At 34.6% G+C, this 22,048-nt stretch overlaps 2 protein-coding genes across 3 annotated transcripts in view; both read right to left on the bottom strand.

Moving 5' to 3' along the window:
• The window catches only part of LOC114126851 (lysine-specific histone demethylase 1A), a 378,425-nt gene that overhangs the window by 253,157 nt on the left and 103,220 nt on the right, over positions 1-22,048 (bottom strand). The window lies entirely within an intron of this gene.
• Positions 1-22,048, bottom strand: part of LOC126549697 (uncharacterized) — a 74,483-nt gene that overhangs the window by 27,627 nt on the left and 24,808 nt on the right. The gene's annotated exons all lie outside the window — the stretch shown is intronic.

Raw genomic sequence — 22,048 nt, 5'->3', positions numbered from 1 at the left:
TCGACGTTTTCGATAGAAACGATTTTTTTACACCCGAAATCCCATGCGCAATCGTGTCAGCCGCGGCTTCAGAAGCCGTTTGCATTGTGCAGGACTTTTGGAACGGTCGACCGCATATCGTTACCGACTTAAGGGTCGCGCCGCGTAATCCTCCGCGCCGGCGTTCAATCACGGACCATTAATCCAAAACACCTAAGAATACATACATTATTATATGCGATGATTAATGCATATTCGTACTTATCGATATTTACGGTCGGGGCACCGGTGCAAATCGATTAAATATTATATATTTTTATACTTTATAAATACGACGAGTGGCACGCGAGTACACACCATCTACCGCTCCCCTCACTGCCCACACCACGTACTATATATAAATATACGATATATATATGTACATCTAAATCTCTCGTCCATTTCACACGGACGACATCGCATAACTATAAAATACAACACCTTACCCACACGCTTATATAATAAATAATATATGTATATATAAAAATAGGATAATCGAAATGAATGGGCTCGCGCGTCGAGTCACGGATGATTCGTCGTCATCGTCGTGGAGACGTCTGTGCTGCACGCCAGTAATAACGTCACGTACGCAAACCGACGATTTTCACTCGTGTGTATGACGGTGGCGTTTCTCGGCCGTTTGTGATTACGACGAGAGATTATTTTCGGGACTCGGTGAGACGGACGCTGCAGCGTAAAACCGCAAGAAGGAAATAGAGCGGTGTTATTATATGATACATATATAATGTGCCTATATATATAAATATATTATATCCGGTACAGGTATCGTGTATACGAGAATGATCGATGGGAATAAATCGCTCGTTATATACCGACAACTGAACTACAATACTGTAATATTTACCTATGATACGAGTCTATTACTTGTTATCCACGAGTGTATAGTAGCAACAATTGGTAGCGGAGAATAACTATTTTGGATTAATACCCTATTATTTAAGTCAAAGAATTTTTCAGTAGAACATTAAAATATCGTTATACACATTACACAGTGCTAGCGAGAAAAAAGTAATATATGCATGCGACCACACAGGCTACAACAAAAACGGATGGAAACTTACTAAATTCGAACGTAAGAAGAATACTATTATTGGACCGAAAAGAAACATACAGCAAGGATAGAATGCAGTATAAGGACAACCCGAGAAATATAAGAACCAAAACTCTTTAACTTTACGGAAAAACAAATATAACCGAATTCCTCAAAAGTAGTAGGAAACTATAGCGAATAAGAAGAAGAGATGAAAGAAATCGATATAATTGTAACAATATGGACCTAAATAATGTAATTTAAATAGACATGTTGGTAATATAATTAACACAAACTAATACCAATGAATGTATGTTTATGTATTAAACCGATAAATATCACAATAATTATTTTTCCACGTTAAAGTAGCATCTGAATATTTTATTTTTGTACATAATCATGTACCTATCTTGTTTGTCACGATTCTCCGAATTAAATATCACAATAACTAATAATATTTTAATGCGTATTATAAATGAGCTCACCCCAGCTGTTCTGGACAGTAATCTATTGAATAAACCCTTTTGACAAGACGACCAACTTGCAGCTAGGCATCGTATGTATAAAAACGTCATATTTGTATTAAATTTATAGAGCTGATAAAGCATCGTAATCAAGTCGATTAAATAATTTAATGATTTTAAATTTTGTTTTAAAAATTAATCTTTATCTCAAACTCAACATTAAAAAAAAAAAATACACATAATATTAATGCTAGGGTAATAAAACTCACATATTAATAATACATTTTTTTCCAAACTCAAAACTTAATCAATATACTATTATTTATTATATAGAACGTAAATAAATAAGTATAATTACGTTGGACGTTAAAGTAAGAGAAAATATAGGCAAGTCGTCTGTACTTGAATATCCATAATTTTTTTAGATTAAAATGCATCACGGGTTTACTTAACTAATTCCGTTAGTATACCTACATATAAACTACTATATTGTTGATAAAACATAAATTTTAATTACAGTTTTAATTTCATTGATGCAATTATTTTAGTTTCTTGGCTAGTATATATATTGTGCTTTGGGCCGTTTTATTAAAGTCCGGCAACACCAATTTACCGAGATGTCGTCCTAACGACACAAGATGTGCGTAATAAAAACTTACAACTCCACTGTATACATATACTGAAGCACATAGGTGTACACGTATACACAATAAAATAACAAAATAAACGGTGCCGGTAACATTATATATCCCATTTAAATTACTCGCGGGACAAGGTCCGAGGACGGTCCATTCGGCGGGTTGTTTTGACTCCGAACAGCCGTAACGACGTCGTAACGAATGACATTATTACGAAAAGGACATTTGCAAATGTGAACTAAACCTTTATGCGAAACGACCGTTTTTGTACTTTCTTTATATATATATATGTGTGTGTGTATTGTGTTATATATTATAATGAACGCAACTATATTCTTCGGCGAATCATTTTCCAGTCGATAACTCGTCGGAAGCACCATTAAAAAAAAAAAAAAAAAAATGAATAATAAAATAGCACAGCGTGAGTTATTAAGAAAAATAATGACCGTTAAAACTTATATTTAAGATCCAATATAACCATAAAGTAAAGTATTTAACAGCCATTTTAATGCATTTAAAAACAACTAGGCATATCATGAAGGTACATAAAAATATATTAAAAATAGTCTGTACCGGTGATAGATCTTGTATAATGGCATACAAAACTAATAAATTAATCGCATTTAGTAGTATAATGAATACAAGTTTCAAATACATAATTAAATCAAAATTCTTTAGTTTATAATATTCGCGCACGTATTTCGTATACTAAATAAATATAGGTACACATTATACAAATTCTTATTGGGTCAATGAGTTGTTCTTGTATAGCTTGACTCGGGGACTAAAATTAAACCGAAATATTTAAAAATATTATAAAACTTAAATTTCAGTTGAATTTTGCATATTTTATTACTTAAATAATCAAAACCGAAATCGGAAATGATATTTTTTATCTGGCAACTATATATAAGTATTAAGTATACAGGTAGAAATGGTAGAATAGATTGGTATATAAATTAATCACTATAACTTAGAAAAAGAAATATTATAATACAAATACATTATTCAAAATATTATGTACTTAGTTATTCATTGCTTAAAATTACATTTTATTTAAAAATAATTAAAAAGTTTAAAACAGTTTTATTCGGGATGTAAATTTATAGAAAAATTCATTCTTTTTAAATTACTTAAATATCTATCATTTCTTACAGAGTTCGAATTAGGTACTGATGAATTTAATTTTGAAATTTATATATTTATATACTTAGTATTTTTTACACTTTTTATACATAATATATATAGGTCATTTATTCTTTTTTTATTACTTTTAACAATTTCATTTAATTAAAACTTTTTACGCATCACATTTTATAAATTATTTTTTAATTTATGTCTTATAATTTCGTACATGTTCGGATGTTCTTTCGCACTAAATTAATAATATCTTTGATTTAAAATATTTTGTATTTTTTTAATTATTATTATTTAGTATACTTGTAATTTAATTTAATTTATTGTTTTTTTTTTTTTTTTTTGAAATTAAATAAAATTGTAAGACTTGTAGTGTAATTTTGTTTTTAGTTATAACGTATATTGAATGCAAGTGGCTCCAGAATGACACTAACCCTCAATTCAGCAATGCAAATTATACTGCACTATACCGATGACGTGCAGCGTGATCGACTCATCACCATCGCGACACCACGTGCTGTGGAGTTTAGCCGATCATTCTACTCTGACACGGTCCATCGGTCAATCTTCGATCGTCTCGTTACAGCTATTTTCGCTCTTCTTTTCTCGGAGTGTATATATATATAATATAGTACCTAAGACACGCGCGCGTGTTTAAAGATTCGTTCGACTATAACCCCTTTTGGGTGCATTATGCGGCGCGAATAAGCTATAAGTCGTGTGCTAGGCTGCATGGTCAAGGCCGCCGACCGATACTCCCATGGCGATCGCGTGTCCGTTAGCAATAACTATATAGAACCGGCGGTGACCACAGTGTCCGCTCGCGCGCGAGCTGCACTAGCGATTTGTCGGCAAAAATGTTTATAGCCGCCGCCGGAGAGCAATATCGATCGAATGGATTGCCAATGCGATTTATTTTTCATTCTTCTTTATTCCGACGTATATAATAATATAATACATCTACACGCGTACATTATAAAGCATCGGTGTATTTATTTATTTTATTATTATTATTATTATTTCCCGGTGCTCCGGAACGCGGTTTTATAGATTTATTTTTTTTTCACGATAAATATCGGAGAGTCGTGACACCGATAAATTCGTAGAGTTCGCGCGCGCGCGAGCGCCCGTTCCGTCGAACGAACTCAAACAACAGCGCCGGCCAAAAGTCAATATTTATCTCGCTCTCTCGTGTGTGTGCGTACATGCGTATATATATATATTATACTCAGATATGATGTTTTGGTGTTCTACGCGTACCTACCTAAATATAAGTATATATATTCCACTTGTAAACCATTTCACTCGGGACCGTTCGTGATGAAGAACACTCGAAACCTCAGGTTACGAAACAGTTTCGAGTACACGAAATGTGTATATATGTAGTACTACACTATAAATACAAAACAGGCCAGGTCATCCAACGGAGAAATACCGAGAAATGTGCCTGAAAAAACACAGGTGAGGACGAGTGCAGACAACGCGTGTATATGACTAACGCCGCATATGTAGACGGTAAAGAACGAAATTGGTCTATAAACAAAGTTCTATCCTTTGTAATCAAAATTCGAAAAACCGAATTAAACGGCAGTAATATAATATCAACAAACTCAATTTAAAACTGCCATAGAAATTGTTTTAGGTACTATTTTCATTTTTTGAGTAAACATAACCCGATAACAACATATATGATTTGTATGTAAAACAAAATAGCTCTGAAACCAAACAAATATTTTATTATTCCTGAGGAGAAAAGAATTTAAATTTAAAAAAAAAAACCTAGATACTATTTGATTCATTGGACAGCTATAAAAATATTAAAGAAATAATGGCTGTACGACTTAGTTTTTAAAATATATTTAGTCATGAGTATAACATTGTTTTATTCTACTAACCCTTTGAAATAATTTTCTAACCCAACATGTTAAACAAATATTAGAAACAAATAATTATATGATTAAAAAATATTTTACTAATTTTATTAGTTACATAGTTTTATAATTAATAACAATTTAAGTAAATAGTAATATGTTTAATACAAATTGTTGTAAATAGTATTTAAACTATACATAGATCAATTTCAAATATTTAGTTATAAGTTGTAAGCCAATTATATTAATTTTTATAAATCAATTTAAATATTTATAACTATTTAAGTTTTGTTTTATTACAATTCTTATATCACTAATAAAGATCGAAAATTGAGTCCTGTGATTTTTAGGAAAGCCAATTTTATGTGTTTAGAATGTTTAGATTAATAGTTAGAGGAAAATTACCTAGTATTAAATTTAAAAGTAAGAAATCATTTATAGTCGATCGTTGATGTTTTCAGTATTTTCATTTTAAAGTGAGTTATGTATGTAAAATATTAACATTTAAAAATACTCATGATTCACTTAAAAATCAATGTATCGTAAAACATCAAAGAGAGAACGCAGATAATTAAGTTTTTACCTTTAAGTTTAATTATAAGTCACTTCAATCAAATATCTAAGCTAAACATACAAAATTAGTTCTACTGAACGGAAAATTTGCCATGTTGTGCGTTTGTAAAAGGAGACAACACATGCGGTTTTAGCAACCTTTTAATAGTTTCACTTAAGTAAATAATTATATAACATGGATAAACATCAAACAGTTATAAGGAAATTTCAGGAACCCTCTTGTAACCTTACAAATCAAATTTACAATTAAAATCACAACACTTGTTTCTCGAGGCTCACATATCCTTCCTGATCACAGGAGCAAAAATGAGCGACTATCATCCGATATGTATATACTGTCTATATAGTGACTACCTTTCGTTTATTTCGAACGCGAAAAATAAATATATTAAGAAACGTTAAATATGAATAAATTGTATCCAAAAAGGTAATAATAGATATTAGATATGATTAAAAACTGGTTGTATTGAAAAAGTGAGTAGGTAACATGAATTCTAAATAAAATATTTGTATTTATAAACAATATTGAAATTTACATATAAATAAATGTGCATTTGCTAGGAAAATTTAAAATTTATTTCGGATTGATGTAAATTAAACGAAATTAAGATGAATAGAATGATAGTATTTAAAATATTGATCAGATTGTTTAGTAATTACTTTCAAAAACAGTAATATTGTAAAAGGCACTATAATATTTATTCGATTTGTTATCCTTAAATATTATTAAATATTCTCAGAGCTGAATCTAACTCATCTTGATCTTAGTATAACTTACAGTACGTATATCAGCAACTTATATTTTCAAATCATTAAAAGTTATGCTTAATTTATTTGCATACATTTTTTTAAAATTTTGATATCGCTAGCGTAGGACGTATGTACACATATTATCATAATATTAATATGAATACCAAATAACAAAAACATCGCTGTAACGGAGTCTTATCGCAATAGCGTTTTTGACGATTTTTGATTTAATTTTTCAGTTGTAAAAAACAGATTGAAATAACTCAACATGCATACAATAATTTTTTTAATATTTAGATACGAGTTACATTTCGAATTATATTCATTTCGAAGATATATTGCACCAGTCCGACAAAACTGTAACTAAAATAAATAATAATAAAAAAAAAAAACCAGATAAATAAAAGTTAGAATTATGGAAATCAACAAGATTTTTGGACCAGTGTTCTCCAACGAAGCAGGCACGTATACAGAAGTCTTGTAAACCGGCGAAACCGGGGTTTATGAACGACGACGACGACACACAACAGCCGACTATTACCACTGTGTTGTTTATTTAAGAATTTTTTTTCTCCTTAAATACACATAGAATATTATGTATATATATATATATATATATACGGTTCTTTTAATCGGGTCGCCGCATCATCCGATCCAGTGACATTGATTGTATACGAAACGTCGGAGGGAATGAAAAAAAAAAAACACCAATGACTAACCGACCGTGAGCAAAACGCCACCTCGTATTATTTATGTGATGCGTTTAAAAAACGATAACCGATCGTCCCGTGAAATAACTGGAAAACACAACAAAAGTGGGATTGAATGTTTCGAAAAACGCGAGAGGATAGCAAACGAAAACAAATACTACCTAGGTATATGTTATTATTGTGTCATCCGATAAGAGTGGCGCAGACGTCGGGTCGTTTCTTCGGCTGTACAGAATATTAAATGCATCCCGAAAACACCTTTTACCACTCGGACGTCACAATCCTTTTAGCCGTCAACGAGCAGCCGTCCGCTGACAGCCCTGCAGGCGAGGAGGTCACGAACGCAATTATGATACATTAAATAGTGTGGCGAGCAATCGCATTTTTTATCACTGTCGATTTATAACGCGTTACCGATCGTCGATTATTCATAATAATCCACCGTCCGTTTGAAAACGAGCCAAATCAGTCGTCAATTTATGCGTTTATTCGATAGGTGCGCTCGTATATAATATATAATGAATATCTAAAATGACTTTCGAGTGTTGTATGGGCATCCCTACCCATACCATTAAAATGTAAGTACACGGACATAAATCACGAATCAACTTTGGCGCGCATATTAGCGAAAATTATACATATACCTACCTCCTATCATTGTATATAATTTGTAAATGCGTTGTTTAGGTATAATATATTATTATGTACGACTGTTACGGAGCGCTTTAAATATTAACTAGACAATGACGATTTCCGTTTCGTGGAAAATAATGTGTTCGCGTATTTATATCTTTTATAATCAATTGATCTAATTGACACAAACACATCGTCAACCCTGTACGCCAAACCGGAAGGGGCGTGGCCGCTTGTTGTTCACCTGTTCCCGTCATCACGACGGGCCCTGCAGCGGGAAATTCGACAGACGGCCATTAATTATATCGGTAACATCAGAAAAAAAACCGTCGTGCTAAAAAGAAGGGACAAAAATGAAGCCGAAACCGTATATTTTTCGTATAGGTATATAATATATATTATTATATGTATTTAATATGCTAGCACGGTTTTTTTCGCTGTTGTGTTGTTTCAATACTCCTTTTTCAGCTCAAGATTTACGTTCTGCGTATGCCAACGACACGTAGAAACTGGTTTTCTCGTGTGTACAGTCCGGAATGATAAATAATTTATTATGGATATTTCTAATCGACCGAATGAATTATCCAAACGGGGTTAAAAAAAAAAAAAAACATCGGATAATGTAAAATTCTTCTTTTTTTTCATTCTTCCGTAATGATAGCATGCATCTAAATCCGAGGTATAAATTAAAGAGCTATTAATTCGAAAACAGATTACAAGACCCAGATATATTAATATATATATGTATAATACCTACGTAATATACGCAGCAACAGGCGGCCACTGCTGAAGCCGGTATATATCTATAACGCCTGATCGGTTAACCGACGCGTTTCTATTTAATCATATTCTCGTCGCGTTATCATCACCGTTTTCGTATATAATATGTGTGTGTGTGTGTGTGTGTATAGACGTGATGCAGATATTATTATATTATTATTATTATATAGGTATGCTGTTATGTTCGATCGTTTACTGTCTGCAGCCGCTCTGTTCGTCATTGCCATCTGATCGTATTATATGTAATAATAATAATAATAATAATAATAATAATTTATAATGATAAAAAAAACATATTATAATCAGCAGCACGCGTCCCAGTCTCATTAAATGCACACAGAAGGCGAGCATATTTACGGACAGACAGTACAGTACCCATCCATAAAGTCTGTACTGCACAATTGTGTTATAACTGAGATCGGTTCATTATGATCGGTGTTCGTTTATAAAATATTGTTTTAATGTTACGTAAAATCGTATAACAATCGTAGCAGCGGCCGGTATACCATGAAAAAATTCGGCCCAGCAAATTATTGGACCAGCTATGAAATTTGTTTCTTCCTTGTAGTTATTTAGTGAGTTTTTTATGGAAACGTGCTTATTTTGAAGTGTTATTGATCGTGTTGCCTTAAAATAAGTAGGTAGTTAATTGTCATTAACGAAATTTAAGATACCGCGTATAGATACCCATCGTTGTATTCTTGTATCCCTACACAGCAGCAGGATGGTGAAAAAATAGCTGCTGCGAACCACGTCCGAAAAATGTGCTGACGATTTTCTTTTCTTTTATCACCGTCACATGTCGTTCGTCGAAACGATTTCATCGATTTGATCACGATACGGATGATCGAAAACTGCAGTGATGACGTGTTCTCCACATGGCGCGGCATTTCTTCGCGATACTTTAATGACGACTATCACGTGCACCGCATCACGGATCGACTAGACACATATACTCTTCGAGAGAACGACGACGACATCGGCGTTCTTTAAATAATAATAATATATCGACTTGTAGTTTCGGGTTTTTTTTTTTTTTTTGAAAAAGGTGAGACGATTTATTTACTACTATATTTTTCGTTTTTGTTTTTTCTTACTGTAGGTATATTATATTTACACACACACACACACACGACCCAGTACCCACACAATAAAACAGGTTGTGCCGTCGGTCACCGATGCCTCGGAACGGAGAGGTCGATAACGACGGAAGATAGGACCATATAATATTATATATTATGGTTGTGTATATCGGTCGGCTGGCCGCCTGCACTCTCACTGCACCAGGGTATGTGCCTCTACGTGTATTATTATCGGATACAGAGGTTCGTGCTACACCGTATCCAGTCCGTACAAGACCAGTGATTACAATATTATCTCTGAGTTCGTGTCACCGCGTATTAAGAAAGAAAAAGAAATCAAAATCTTTATGACGTATCAATTGAATTCTTTAGGGGGTATTTTGTTGTTCAAAAATCACATTCGTCTACAGCTATACCGTATTATAGTATTACCGTACAGCTGAATAATTGAACGATTTTCAAGGATTTGACCTGTCAATGACGCTATAACTATAAATACTTATACACAACGAAGAAACTAAAGACATCGGAAGAATGATGGAAAAAAAAAACTTTAAATATTTAAATTAAAATAAATTATTTTTATCGGCGTGTTACAGCTCTCCTCAGCAACATATGTATACAACTGTATAATATAATCATAAACAAAGCACTAAACAGTCGTTCATAAGTATTACACATAATATCTTTGAATATCTCTTGAAGAATTAATAATACATTATATACATGTTTTGTTTAATAATATTAATAATAAATAAACAAAATATATCTACACCATTTTACAAAACGGTTATAATTTATTTCTAAATTAAAGATCAAATGATCACTTATGGATACCGTAGAGAGTATAGGTACCTACCGATGTATTAGCACGTATAAGTAGTCGATCTTCATAAACATTAATAGCTACAAGATTCTCTATGTCGTAAAATATAAAACTTTAATTAACAACAACATTAAGGTGTACCTACTCTGAGAATATAACTTCAAGGCTACGCTTGAACAGTGCATTTTCTTTGCCATGTTTCAGAACGCTATTATAGTATATAGGTATCTGGTATACGTTAGCCGATAAGTACGCAGAGCATTGTAAAAGTATTGCAACTGATTTTTATCTGCGTCTTCGGTTTAAAATAAATTCATATTAGTCTCTGGTTTATGTTCCATAATTATCGGCTTTGCGCATAAAAAAGAGAAACATTAATATCACCAGTACGCAGTGTATTGAAATAATTTCAGTACACTATAATACACCGTTTCCCCGCAAAGTGTGGAAATAACTTTCAGATCATTGCACAGAGAAAAAGACCATTCGCGAGTTTTACGACACAGTCGATACAATTGAATAAGAAGACAACGAGAATTGAGTTTGACGGGCGTAAACAGGAATTTAATCGCAAATTGAAATTATGGTTGAATAATCACTTTTTTTTATTTGATATTTCTATATAAGTATAGTACTGTTAAATATTTAACAATGTACAAACGATAATCATTTCAAACACCTAGTTATCCACTATTACTTTATTGCACGTGAAACCGCAAAAAAGTATTCAACTGAGTAAAATTTGAAATACCCACCCATAAAACGATCGTGCGAACCTTACTCTTATTACGAAACAGTATATATTATAATATAATTAGGGTCCGGATTTTAATGCGAAGTACATTATTTTTTTTATTGTTCTAGGAAAAATGTTAATGTAGTTAAGATTAACTTATTAACTTAACAGCAATAAATGTCATCAATTATAAACATCATTTTATTAACTTTTGTGTATAGTATAGTTCGCCTATAGGTATGAGAATGTCTGTAAAGAACATTATTGCGTTGAAATGGCATATTTGGTTATTTTTTAGAGCATTTATTGATAATTTTTGAAAATTTAAAGCTGAGCGCCAATAATATAATATAGAAACGATAGGTATGTGGGTACATATTTTGTAAAATTAATTTCAAATCGTGTAAGCCAAAAGCCACGTATACCGACATTTCTGGATAAATTTGTTTGACGGTTGTTGTCGCAGAATAGTTTTTCCCCGTACTCAGAACGTAATTATGACGGGATTTAGTAGTCACACCCTCCCCATTACCTCTATTTTTTTTTTTAAAAAGACTCGTTAACTACATTTATTTAAAAAAAAAACGACAAAATTAAACCACTGAACTCCCAACTTCCACTGCCTGTACAATCGTAATTTTCAAATTTTAAAGGTGTTTCGAACACAAAATAAAAAAAACATTACTGCCTCCATTCTAGCTCTGCTCCGCGTCCGCTGTAGAACTAATCCTTTCATAGCAGATATATATACTCGTGATATTAAGCTGCACTAACGGAGTACGGGAAAACAAGCGAAACGCGACGAAAAGTAGTTACGTCACCATCTCATTTTGAGCGGAAAACGTGTGTGTATATATCTATACGCGCGATAGGTACATAATAATAATATATACTACGCCATCACTATATTATCATCTGCAGTATGAAACGTCACGAAGCAACAGGCAATTAATTAAAAACTCGTTTACCGAATTACATGGCTGCAGCAGGACCAAAATTATGTTTTAATTCCAGCGGAATAATATTATATTATTATAACAACAATATAATAATAATGATAATAATGGCTTCCCGTCTCCGTCGTAGTTGAGCGGTAGTCAAATCGTTGTATCACGGTCGGGTTAGATATATTTTACACGCTAGTGTAGCGTGTGTGTGCCGCCGCGGTCGTCTATGGAAATTAGTGCCATAAATACGAGCAAGTGTACGCGCGAGTGCTCGCACGTCAGTGTGTTTGTGTGCGCAAAGACTTGCGATAATAAGTACAATATATATATGTGTATGTGAGTGTGAGTGTGTACCTATATAATATTATAATATAAAATATATATATTTATATATGGACACGAGGGGGGACCGGTTGTCGGCGGCCATGTTGCCGGATCTGGTTGGTTGCCGGCGACCGATCGAAAGCAGGAAGCAGCTGGCGCGGAGTCTCCGCCGAAGAAATAGTTCTCTTCTGGATCCCCCCGCCGTCGCCGCTGACGACGAGGACCCGAGCCCCCGGGTCCCGGCGCTGCTGCTGCAGCAGATACCTATGTGTAAAACGCGTAAACGGTGCAGCAATAATTTTTTGTGCACCGGTGGTGGGGAAAATTACCGCGGCTGGAAACAATGGGCCGGTGGTGCAGTGTGTGTATAATGTGTATTAACATTATTAGTAGGCGCGACAGACGAAACTGCAGCTGCAGGTGTGATAACGGGACCCGTATATAACGAGGGATCCCGCCACACCTCGCTCCACCCCAAGGCCACAACCGAAACCAGTAGCACGAACGCGATCGCCAGTGTGATGGTGGTCGTGCAGACCGCTGTGCTATGCGGGTCATAAGTCGAAACCTAAGTGGGGACTTCATAATATGTTGTACATACATGCAGGATACATAATATTATATAATATAATATGTATACTTTTGTATTTATTCATACAAGCTGCACCTTTAACAGAAAAGGCCATTAGTTACATTTTGTTGTTTTACATTTCATTGATATGTATTTTTTTTACATTATACATTTTCTTTGTGATTAAGTCCAAATTTGGAGTCAAGATTATGGGATAGGTCATTTATATCACGTTTTAATCCGATTTTGAACGTTTTGTTTGGTTAAGTACAGACTGGAATTATGTGTTTAACAGAGAGATGAGTTCCACGGGATTGGTATATATGGTAGGGATTCCTTGCTAGCCATCAGGAATCTCCTAGTGATTCTGGTGTATCCTTTATAGGTAACTCGCTTAGTACAGTTTCTTTCATTTGAGAATAGGGTTATGCTATCTATATGTTTAATTTTTCTTTAGTCACCAGTTTGCCATACAACATTTATTTAAGTCATAACTCATTACCAATGAAATTCAAGCATTAAAACAATCACTCAAAAGTTCAATTTGTAATATAAAACGAAAGGATTGCGTGGCATGAGTATCGTCCCGCCGTCTGTACATGCGTTGTGTGGCTACTAGGTATAAGAAAGATAAAGCCGAAAAGACGATTGGATAGACGTAAATTGTTAGCGTATTGTTATTTTTCTTAATGTATATAAAAGTTTTTATTATAACAAATTGATAATCGGCAACCTGTATATGCATTTATAATTTTTCTACCACCTGCAGCAACAGTTATCGTCGATATTTTATTGCTTCAAAACTCCACCGTGGCGAACTCTCTGTGTGGTTCTGTCGACGTATTACATTTATACGCAATCACATTATAAGCGACTACGATATATTATACTAGATAGGTATATAACTAGATTTTGTTTTGCGATTTCGATACGCGTTTTACCACACGTCGTCATAAACGATACGATTAGAGCCATTAAATATAATATAATTTATGTTATAAAACATTATAGTACCTTGTTGTACGCATTAACGTGTTTTATTTGTCCAGAGGAAACATCATGCATTTAGACGATTTTATACAACGTTGATAGTACTAAGTACTCACGCAGTTACTCTCTCCATCACTCCGTCTCGGTCTCTCCAACCATAGTGGTAATGGCGCTGCGATGCAGAGTATTGCGCACAAGTCGAATGAGAAAAATAGGGACGACAATTATTACTTATTAGTTGTATTATATATATATACGATTGTTCTCAAACGTACAATAAACGGTCGACAATAGCGAACACATTGTTATTTACTTATTATTTTAAATGAGACATAGTAAAAACACTATTTTTTAACTATTTATAATATATTAATGCATTGTAAATCAAGTTGTTATACCGACAATAATTGTCGTACAGAATAGAGCATAATCTACTGCGTGCTTCCAGATTTTAAGTCACTGCAGTATATTAAACGCATGCGTTAATAGTTTTCGTCTATTGATGTTTCGTCGTCATAAAATGTTTTTATCGGCTTCAATCTAGAGCAGTAAAGTATCATATATATTTTTTTTTTGTTTAATGACAAATTTAACCCTAGTTATTAACCTCTAGAGACTGCGATTCCATTCCCGCCTTTTTGTAGTAAATAAAATGCGTATCTCCCTTTTTTTGTGATCATTATTATTACAAGAGCAATACTGGCATTTATAAAACGACTATTACACAACGTACACGCCATAACTTTTTATGAGAACTTTTCAAATGACCGGAGAGTAATGGTTTTGTCGAAAATGTAAATTTACATTAATTTTTGACACACCCGTTTTCATTATACGTATTGTTTTAACGGTATTTTTTTTGTACCAACACTGATTTGGACAAAAAATTTTCGAGGGATAGTTTAACCCAGAATAACGGACTCAAATACATGCCGAAAAACCGTTTTAGGGAAGGTCACGGTACCCGGCGTCAGATTTGTTTGAACATCGACGAGTAAGATGCGCTTACGCTTAGTTCCGTCTCAACGGACATTTTTAGCAAACCAATGGTCTCAATCGAAAATTGAAACATTTAAGAGTTCATAACTGTATAGTATTTCGTTTAAAAATCTACAAAAAGGGGTAAATACAGACGGCGCGATACGTTTGATTCGAGTTTTATAGTTGACAGTAGTGTACAAAAACGGACGCGTTTGGATTCGTATATAAATCGGACACAAAAGATTTCTCGCAAGGAAGTTTCGATAATAATAATAATCCACCGTTGTGTATGAGCCGCGAAGGCCGGTGGACCGGCGACCCGTTTGTCGTTGGAGTCTCGGTTTTCCGGACCTACGCTACGTCGCGTCGCGGTCATTTCCTCAACCGACCGACATTCCACCGGACCCGACCCGTTTCTGTATATGTTGCATACACACACGAGTGAGTTATTTTTCACTCGTTTTTTATTTATCTATTTTTTTTTCTGTTTTAGCACACACAATGCGCAATAAAAACCGAGTGCAAACGGCTAAACCACATACGAGGGAAAAAACACACACACACAGCGAAACGGCCGCACGGAGAGGAGAAAATGAATAAAAGCTTGCCGACGGTTTTTGATTACTTTTCCAAAAGCATATACCTCTACTGATGAGGTGTCCGAACGGTTCCCGGCTGATTTACTGCTCTAGACCGTTGTTAATAATAAATTTTATCGTTCGTTTGGCGCTGCAACACACATATTATATACTGGTTTACGCTCAGCTCTTTATTCTCTCGTCCTCTCGTGTATCATCTTGTTCGCTGTGCCACCGCCGCCGATGACCTATTATAATAATATACGCGATCACCCTGTTCGTTTTATGACTGCAGTTCTTCTGTCTGTTATAGTCTGCATATCGTTAAAAAAAGAAAATCCCAGAAGACTATATACTTATTATGTACATACGTCTTACCCAACAGTAAACGATATCCAACCGACAACAAAATAATGATGTGTATGCGATTTGTTAGCCGACACCGCACGCATACAAGTCTAAACGATTTCTGTTGGTTTTGTCTGCGTGCATCGAAAATGAAAATAATATTTCTTCATAATTTTATATACATATATATATAGGTATATGTATATATGAATATTATATACATATAGTGTGAGTATGTGTGTGTGTGTGTGTGTGTGTTAGGTCGTATTATACAGAAGATATCACGAACATATATAATGTGTATAATATTCTTAACGGTTTTGACTTTTCAGATATATTTAGAAATTAGAAGACACCTACTCTACGAATTTAATTTATAAATACAGACATTTATTGTTTCTGACCATCGGGGGGTATTTGGGAAGCGTCGCTATGCAAATGAGATAGGACCGACCATGTTTATCGTAATGATGTAGCACACTGCTTTTACATTATATGTGTTGGGCGAGTGTCATATTTTTTCTCATCTCGGGTATTGGATTTTTTCATTTCAAAATTCCATGTGAACTCATGTGGGGTTATAACAGAAGAAAAAAAGACAAAGCAATCTCGTGCCGCCGTCGACCTTCACGTGAACGCAGTATACCGAGGTATATATAATGTTAGGCTAAATATCATAATAGTTGTATGCATATAATAAGGAGACACGTATCGATGAAAAATTGTTTTTTTTAATAGACACGCGACTATTTCTCGACACAAAATAATATGCAAAATATAAATCACACATCAGCTGAAATATCGAAAACTGTTGTCGTTTCTAAAGTGAAACGTTGTCACTATATACGCACACTGAAAATGAGGGGGGAACATTCACATATTCACTATACATATACGAATACATCAAGTCACGCGTGTGTCGTTATGGTTTTAGCTGTCCTAACTCGTGTTTTTTTTAATTCTCATTGATTACTTCCAGTCGAGAGACAAAACCAAAGTCTTAAACCGTACATGAACTATATGCATGCTGATCGGGTTTCACTGGTACAGTATCAGCGCACATATTGCAACTCTCGTTAACCGCCGTTCGAGATTTTTCATACAGCGGAAGACGGTGCGGTTATATGATTGTCGATGATATTATACGTTTATTTTTAAATCCCTCTAGTTACACACACACACAAACTCTGGCTTACAGCCAGATCTGGTACAGCACAAGACAATATAGAACATATTATTCATTCGGTGTTCATATTTGAAGTGATACGATTTCAATATTTCACCGTTATATCGGCGTACTATTGAAACTCGTGTAAACACCAAACATTACTCCGTATGTGCTCGAACCGATACACACAACTATAGTGCATGCGCGCGTTCTTCTGGATCACGAAAACGTGCAAAGATGATTACGAAAATGAAAATATAAACCGTATCCTAGTTAAGCATGAAAAGAATGACGGACAAACAAAAACCCGAGTGGACCTGCGATGTTATATGTTATATTGACGTTACCATATTTATCAATTACACACACACACACACACACACACACACACACACACACACACACACACACACACACACACACACACACACACACACACACACACACACACATACGTACACCTATATTTAAGTAGTATTAGGTACCTATACACGTATATAATAAACCGTGCGTATGTGTATAGGAAACTCACGCTCAATCGATGATTTTATGTTATCAGTTGAGGTTTAATAGTGATTCGCGTCTGAAATCGGCACTATAGAAAGCAAAGCCAAAACTAAACGGTAAAAAAAAAAGTTGAAATCGGCCCAGAGTCATATCCGAGACTCCAAAACAAATAACACATAAGAACAGCGCTAAGGCGCATTATAAGACGATAACTGTGCAGATGTGTGTCGGCTGCCCGCAGTGTAAAATGCGTACGACTGTTTGAGACAAAAAATATATTATTTATGCTCATTATGTTATACACAGTGGGTCGTAGCGAGATGTACACATGAGACAGTCCTCGGGACTTATGGCTTTCACCCGAACATTTATGTATTTTAGTGTTTTTCCGACTCCTCCGCCGCCCCCGTATGCACACAGCGTACGTCGTCCATGTTGTATACTAAACTATACCGATACCAGTTGTATAAGACTGCACGGCGAGACCATTTTTAGCGAATTATCATCACAGTATTATTATTTCATAACAAAGTGGCGGCTATCTTGCATGCGGTCAATGCGTGTTATGACGTGTACTTCGTGATGTACGCCTTCGATTTGCACAAAGGTTACGAACAGTTACGGTGAACTGCTTTCATTAATTCATACTTGAAAAGTAAATTATTCAAAGTGTTGTGAACATAATAATGCAAATATTTCAAAACAAATGTTATGACTTGTATACATTATACTCAGCAGATGACGGCGATGGCTGCTGTAGCTATTACAATCATACAACGTTTATTTACTATACAGTAACAGTTTAAGAACATGGTGTATGTATGATATTGATAATTTTTTATCTTTTTTCGATACAAATGTTTGACATAACTTCCAAAGGCGCCAAGACCGGGACTGGAGTTGTTTAAACAGCGCATCGCACTCATTGAAATTATATAGACATTTCCTTTATCAACAGTCGAAATAAATATATTGTAAATTGTATAGGTACTTGTGAAACGTAGAAAAATAGTTGTCAATAACTATACAAATATACTCGTAGTCGTATATTATTGACATTTTCGAAAAATAGGCAGAAAACACAGTCACTGTCAATGATGGAAGCACTAACGTAAGTGAAAATAAGTGAAAATATCAGTGACGCTTAAAGAAGAGTTAAAATTATTAAACAACGTGCGATCTTTATGTTTATTGTATAAAACGATTAAATCATTAATATGAAAAACATGGATATGTTCACTGCCACGCGCTGCATCTAACGTGAGATTCTGCATCATTGATGAGCATAAATAATTATAATTAATAACGAATTAATTTTTGTTATTTTAAACCGAGTGAATTCAAAACTTGTTTTCATCTCAACTTTTGTTGTTTAACTTATACCGTATTAAATGTATAACACTAATGGACCGTGAACACTCCATGGTGGTATTTATTTATTAGTTAAGCTCGAAGTAATACCGTGTTTAACATTTCCATTAACTATTTTCAGTTATTCGCTTTTCATAACCTTTGCCTTTGCAGTTGATGCAGTCATGCGTATCAATCTATATAATATTGTTATTATCTGTTGTATGACGACACGTACGCGGTTCTGCTCATGATGCGAAGTCACGGCCTGTGTTCTGAGTGACAGTGACTTTCGGCGCGTTCTAATAATGAACGTTGTTTGCTGTGTCTTGACGCACAAAAGCTGATCAACGGGTGTCAAAAGGCGAAAATGTATATATTATCAAGACTTAATGCACATCCAACGCCTGTGTTATAATACAAGTTGACGCAACCGGAACTGGTGGCGCTATCTACCCAGAAAAGTATTTCCGAATGAAATTTATCCATATTATTATAACAGCACCTCGCTTCTTGCTCATGACGTCTCATCCGGAAATAAGTTCGTCAACACCGATCGCGTTAATATCATAATCGTATTTTCGAGCTACGCGTTTTCCCGTCAAACGTATAAAAATCTCGAAACTAAATACGCGTTACGTAATCATCAAAGTTTTATACCTATAAAAAAATTAGTAATGCAGATCACAGCTATACAGAGGACACATAATTATTAACTACGTATTTTTTAAACGTTTCAAATGATTAACAAACCTTCTCTCTCACTGCAGCCTCGCCGCCGCACTCGACCACAACTCAACTCTGACGCGTCGATAATAAAATATAAATAATATTTGTTTAAGAATTTACGTAAAACGTTAAGATTTATTTATTCAATCGGAGCACTGATACAATAAATCTTGTGGATTTTTTTTCGTTTCGTTTCGTCTAGTTTTTTTTTTTATTAAATTTATCATTATTTCTATTAACATAAATCAAAATTAATAATAACCGAGAGAACGAGCAATATCATCGTATCACTTTCTGAAGTATACAGCCCTGACGCCATAACGAGTCGTCGTATGTATGTAATTTTTGGCAAACTAGTATTACGATAATAACAATAATAATAAACACCCGACAAGGTGCCGGTTCATCTCTATATAATACACGGCTGGTTATATACGCATTATGTTCAACGCGATAAACTCGTATGGTTTAATCATCCGATCTCTCGTGTTCAGATTATAGTTGTTGACGAATTGATGAACTAAACATGAAAACGAGTATACAGCTGTAAACGCGTACACAAGGGTAAACGGTAGGACTCACTAAAAACGTCTCTAGTACGACGCACATCACGTTATTAATGTATAATATCAGATATCTGCGCTGCAGCACCGTTAACCGATTACCGAATTTCTGTACAGTCATAAATCGTAATAAAAATATTATATTATGGCAATCGTTTATATACACGTGATACGTACCTACTACACTCGGATGATAGTATCTTTTAGCGAAATTTTCGATTTAACATTCGTAAATCGTTGTCGCGGTGCTTAAAATACGTAAGCGATAAAAACGAATCTCGAAAACGCCAGCGTGAATCAAGTATACAGCTCCGTTTCAGACACTAACGTATATATAGAGGTGCGCACTCGAATGTGCACGAGCACAATATCATGTACAATGGTATGCGAAGTGTACCTACGATATTATTTATCGTACGCGAGTACAAAATATATATTATAGTAGCAGTCCTCTTTTGAATTGACGACGACGGGGAAACCTCTCTGTATCAGCAGTACTGCTGCAGTCTCGAAATTTTAAGTACCTTTATCACCGAAGACGACAACAACACTAACTGCTCCACGTCTCATTTAACTTCCTAATAGTCGAGTACTCGGCGACAACGCGATCCGCGCACATAACCGCACTCCACGGGTTCATAATATTATGCGCACTAGCGATTTATCTCGCATTGTAAATCTCGGAATTGTCAAGGGTGTTTAGCGCCTTGAACTAAGAGTTAGCAGCACTACACCCACGATGTTCACTTGAATCCGTATTTTAATGCGTTTTCAAATCGTACAACGCCCGCGCGTTTGAAATTGATATCCTAATATACAGAATAATTCTTCTAAAAATGTTCGATAAATTCGAAAACGTTTTTTTTTGTAAATACTGCTACTATATATTACACACGATCCAAAACAGAGAATACTGTATTATTTTTTCACTGTTATTGATTTATTCAAACATCAATCTTTTTAATCCTTTTTTTGTAAGATATATTTGATCTAATACATATAATATAGTTTTAGTTATTATGTGCATTTAAAACTTGAAAGATCCTGTCCCCCGAAAATGTGTCTCGGTTACATAATTCTATACGAACAATCCGAATAGACGACGATCTGCTCTTGTCATATATTATGTGAAAGTGTTATTTCGTAAGTAAGTATATACTACACGCGTCTTCGCCGATTTTCTTTCGGACGAGAACTCCAAACGCCGCCCGGCCGGAGATCTGATATTTTGTTAACGCGCCGTCACGCTGCATAGAAACTCGACGCCATACATATTATAAACTGCCGGAGACGCTAAAATAGTTGTGCGGTAGGTGTATTTAAGTCTATGTACGTACACGTCGCGTTCAGTTCGGGATAATTGAAGGGTTCGCACATAATAAGATAGTGTTAATTTTGAAACGGTATGTTTACCGGAGAAGGCGGAACATGTCACTAGGTGAAAATTGCACACACCGGCCCGGCAGACGGTGGCAATTAATGTGGTGTATATATATAAATTATAATCATAATCTACGGTACCAATGTGTCCCCTCCCTCACACTCGTTCACTATAGCACCTTAACTCCAACAACGACGCGACGGTTACGGCTGGCGTTATAGTCGTCAATTATTGTATTTTGATATCTTGAATCCGTTTTTTTTTTTTAAAACATCACGAAGTATACGACTTAGATATACCAGCTACGTTAATACGCATTATATAATCTCTTTGTCCGTAATA

This window comes from Aphis gossypii, chromosome 2 (assembly GCF_020184175.1).
Source record: "Aphis gossypii isolate Hap1 chromosome 2, ASM2018417v2, whole genome shotgun sequence".
In the NCBI taxonomy this organism is placed as follows: domain Eukaryota; kingdom Metazoa; phylum Arthropoda; class Insecta; order Hemiptera; family Aphididae; genus Aphis; species Aphis gossypii.
Note: the sequence above shows the minus strand (reverse complement) of the source record. Positions and strands in the feature narration are given on the sequence as shown.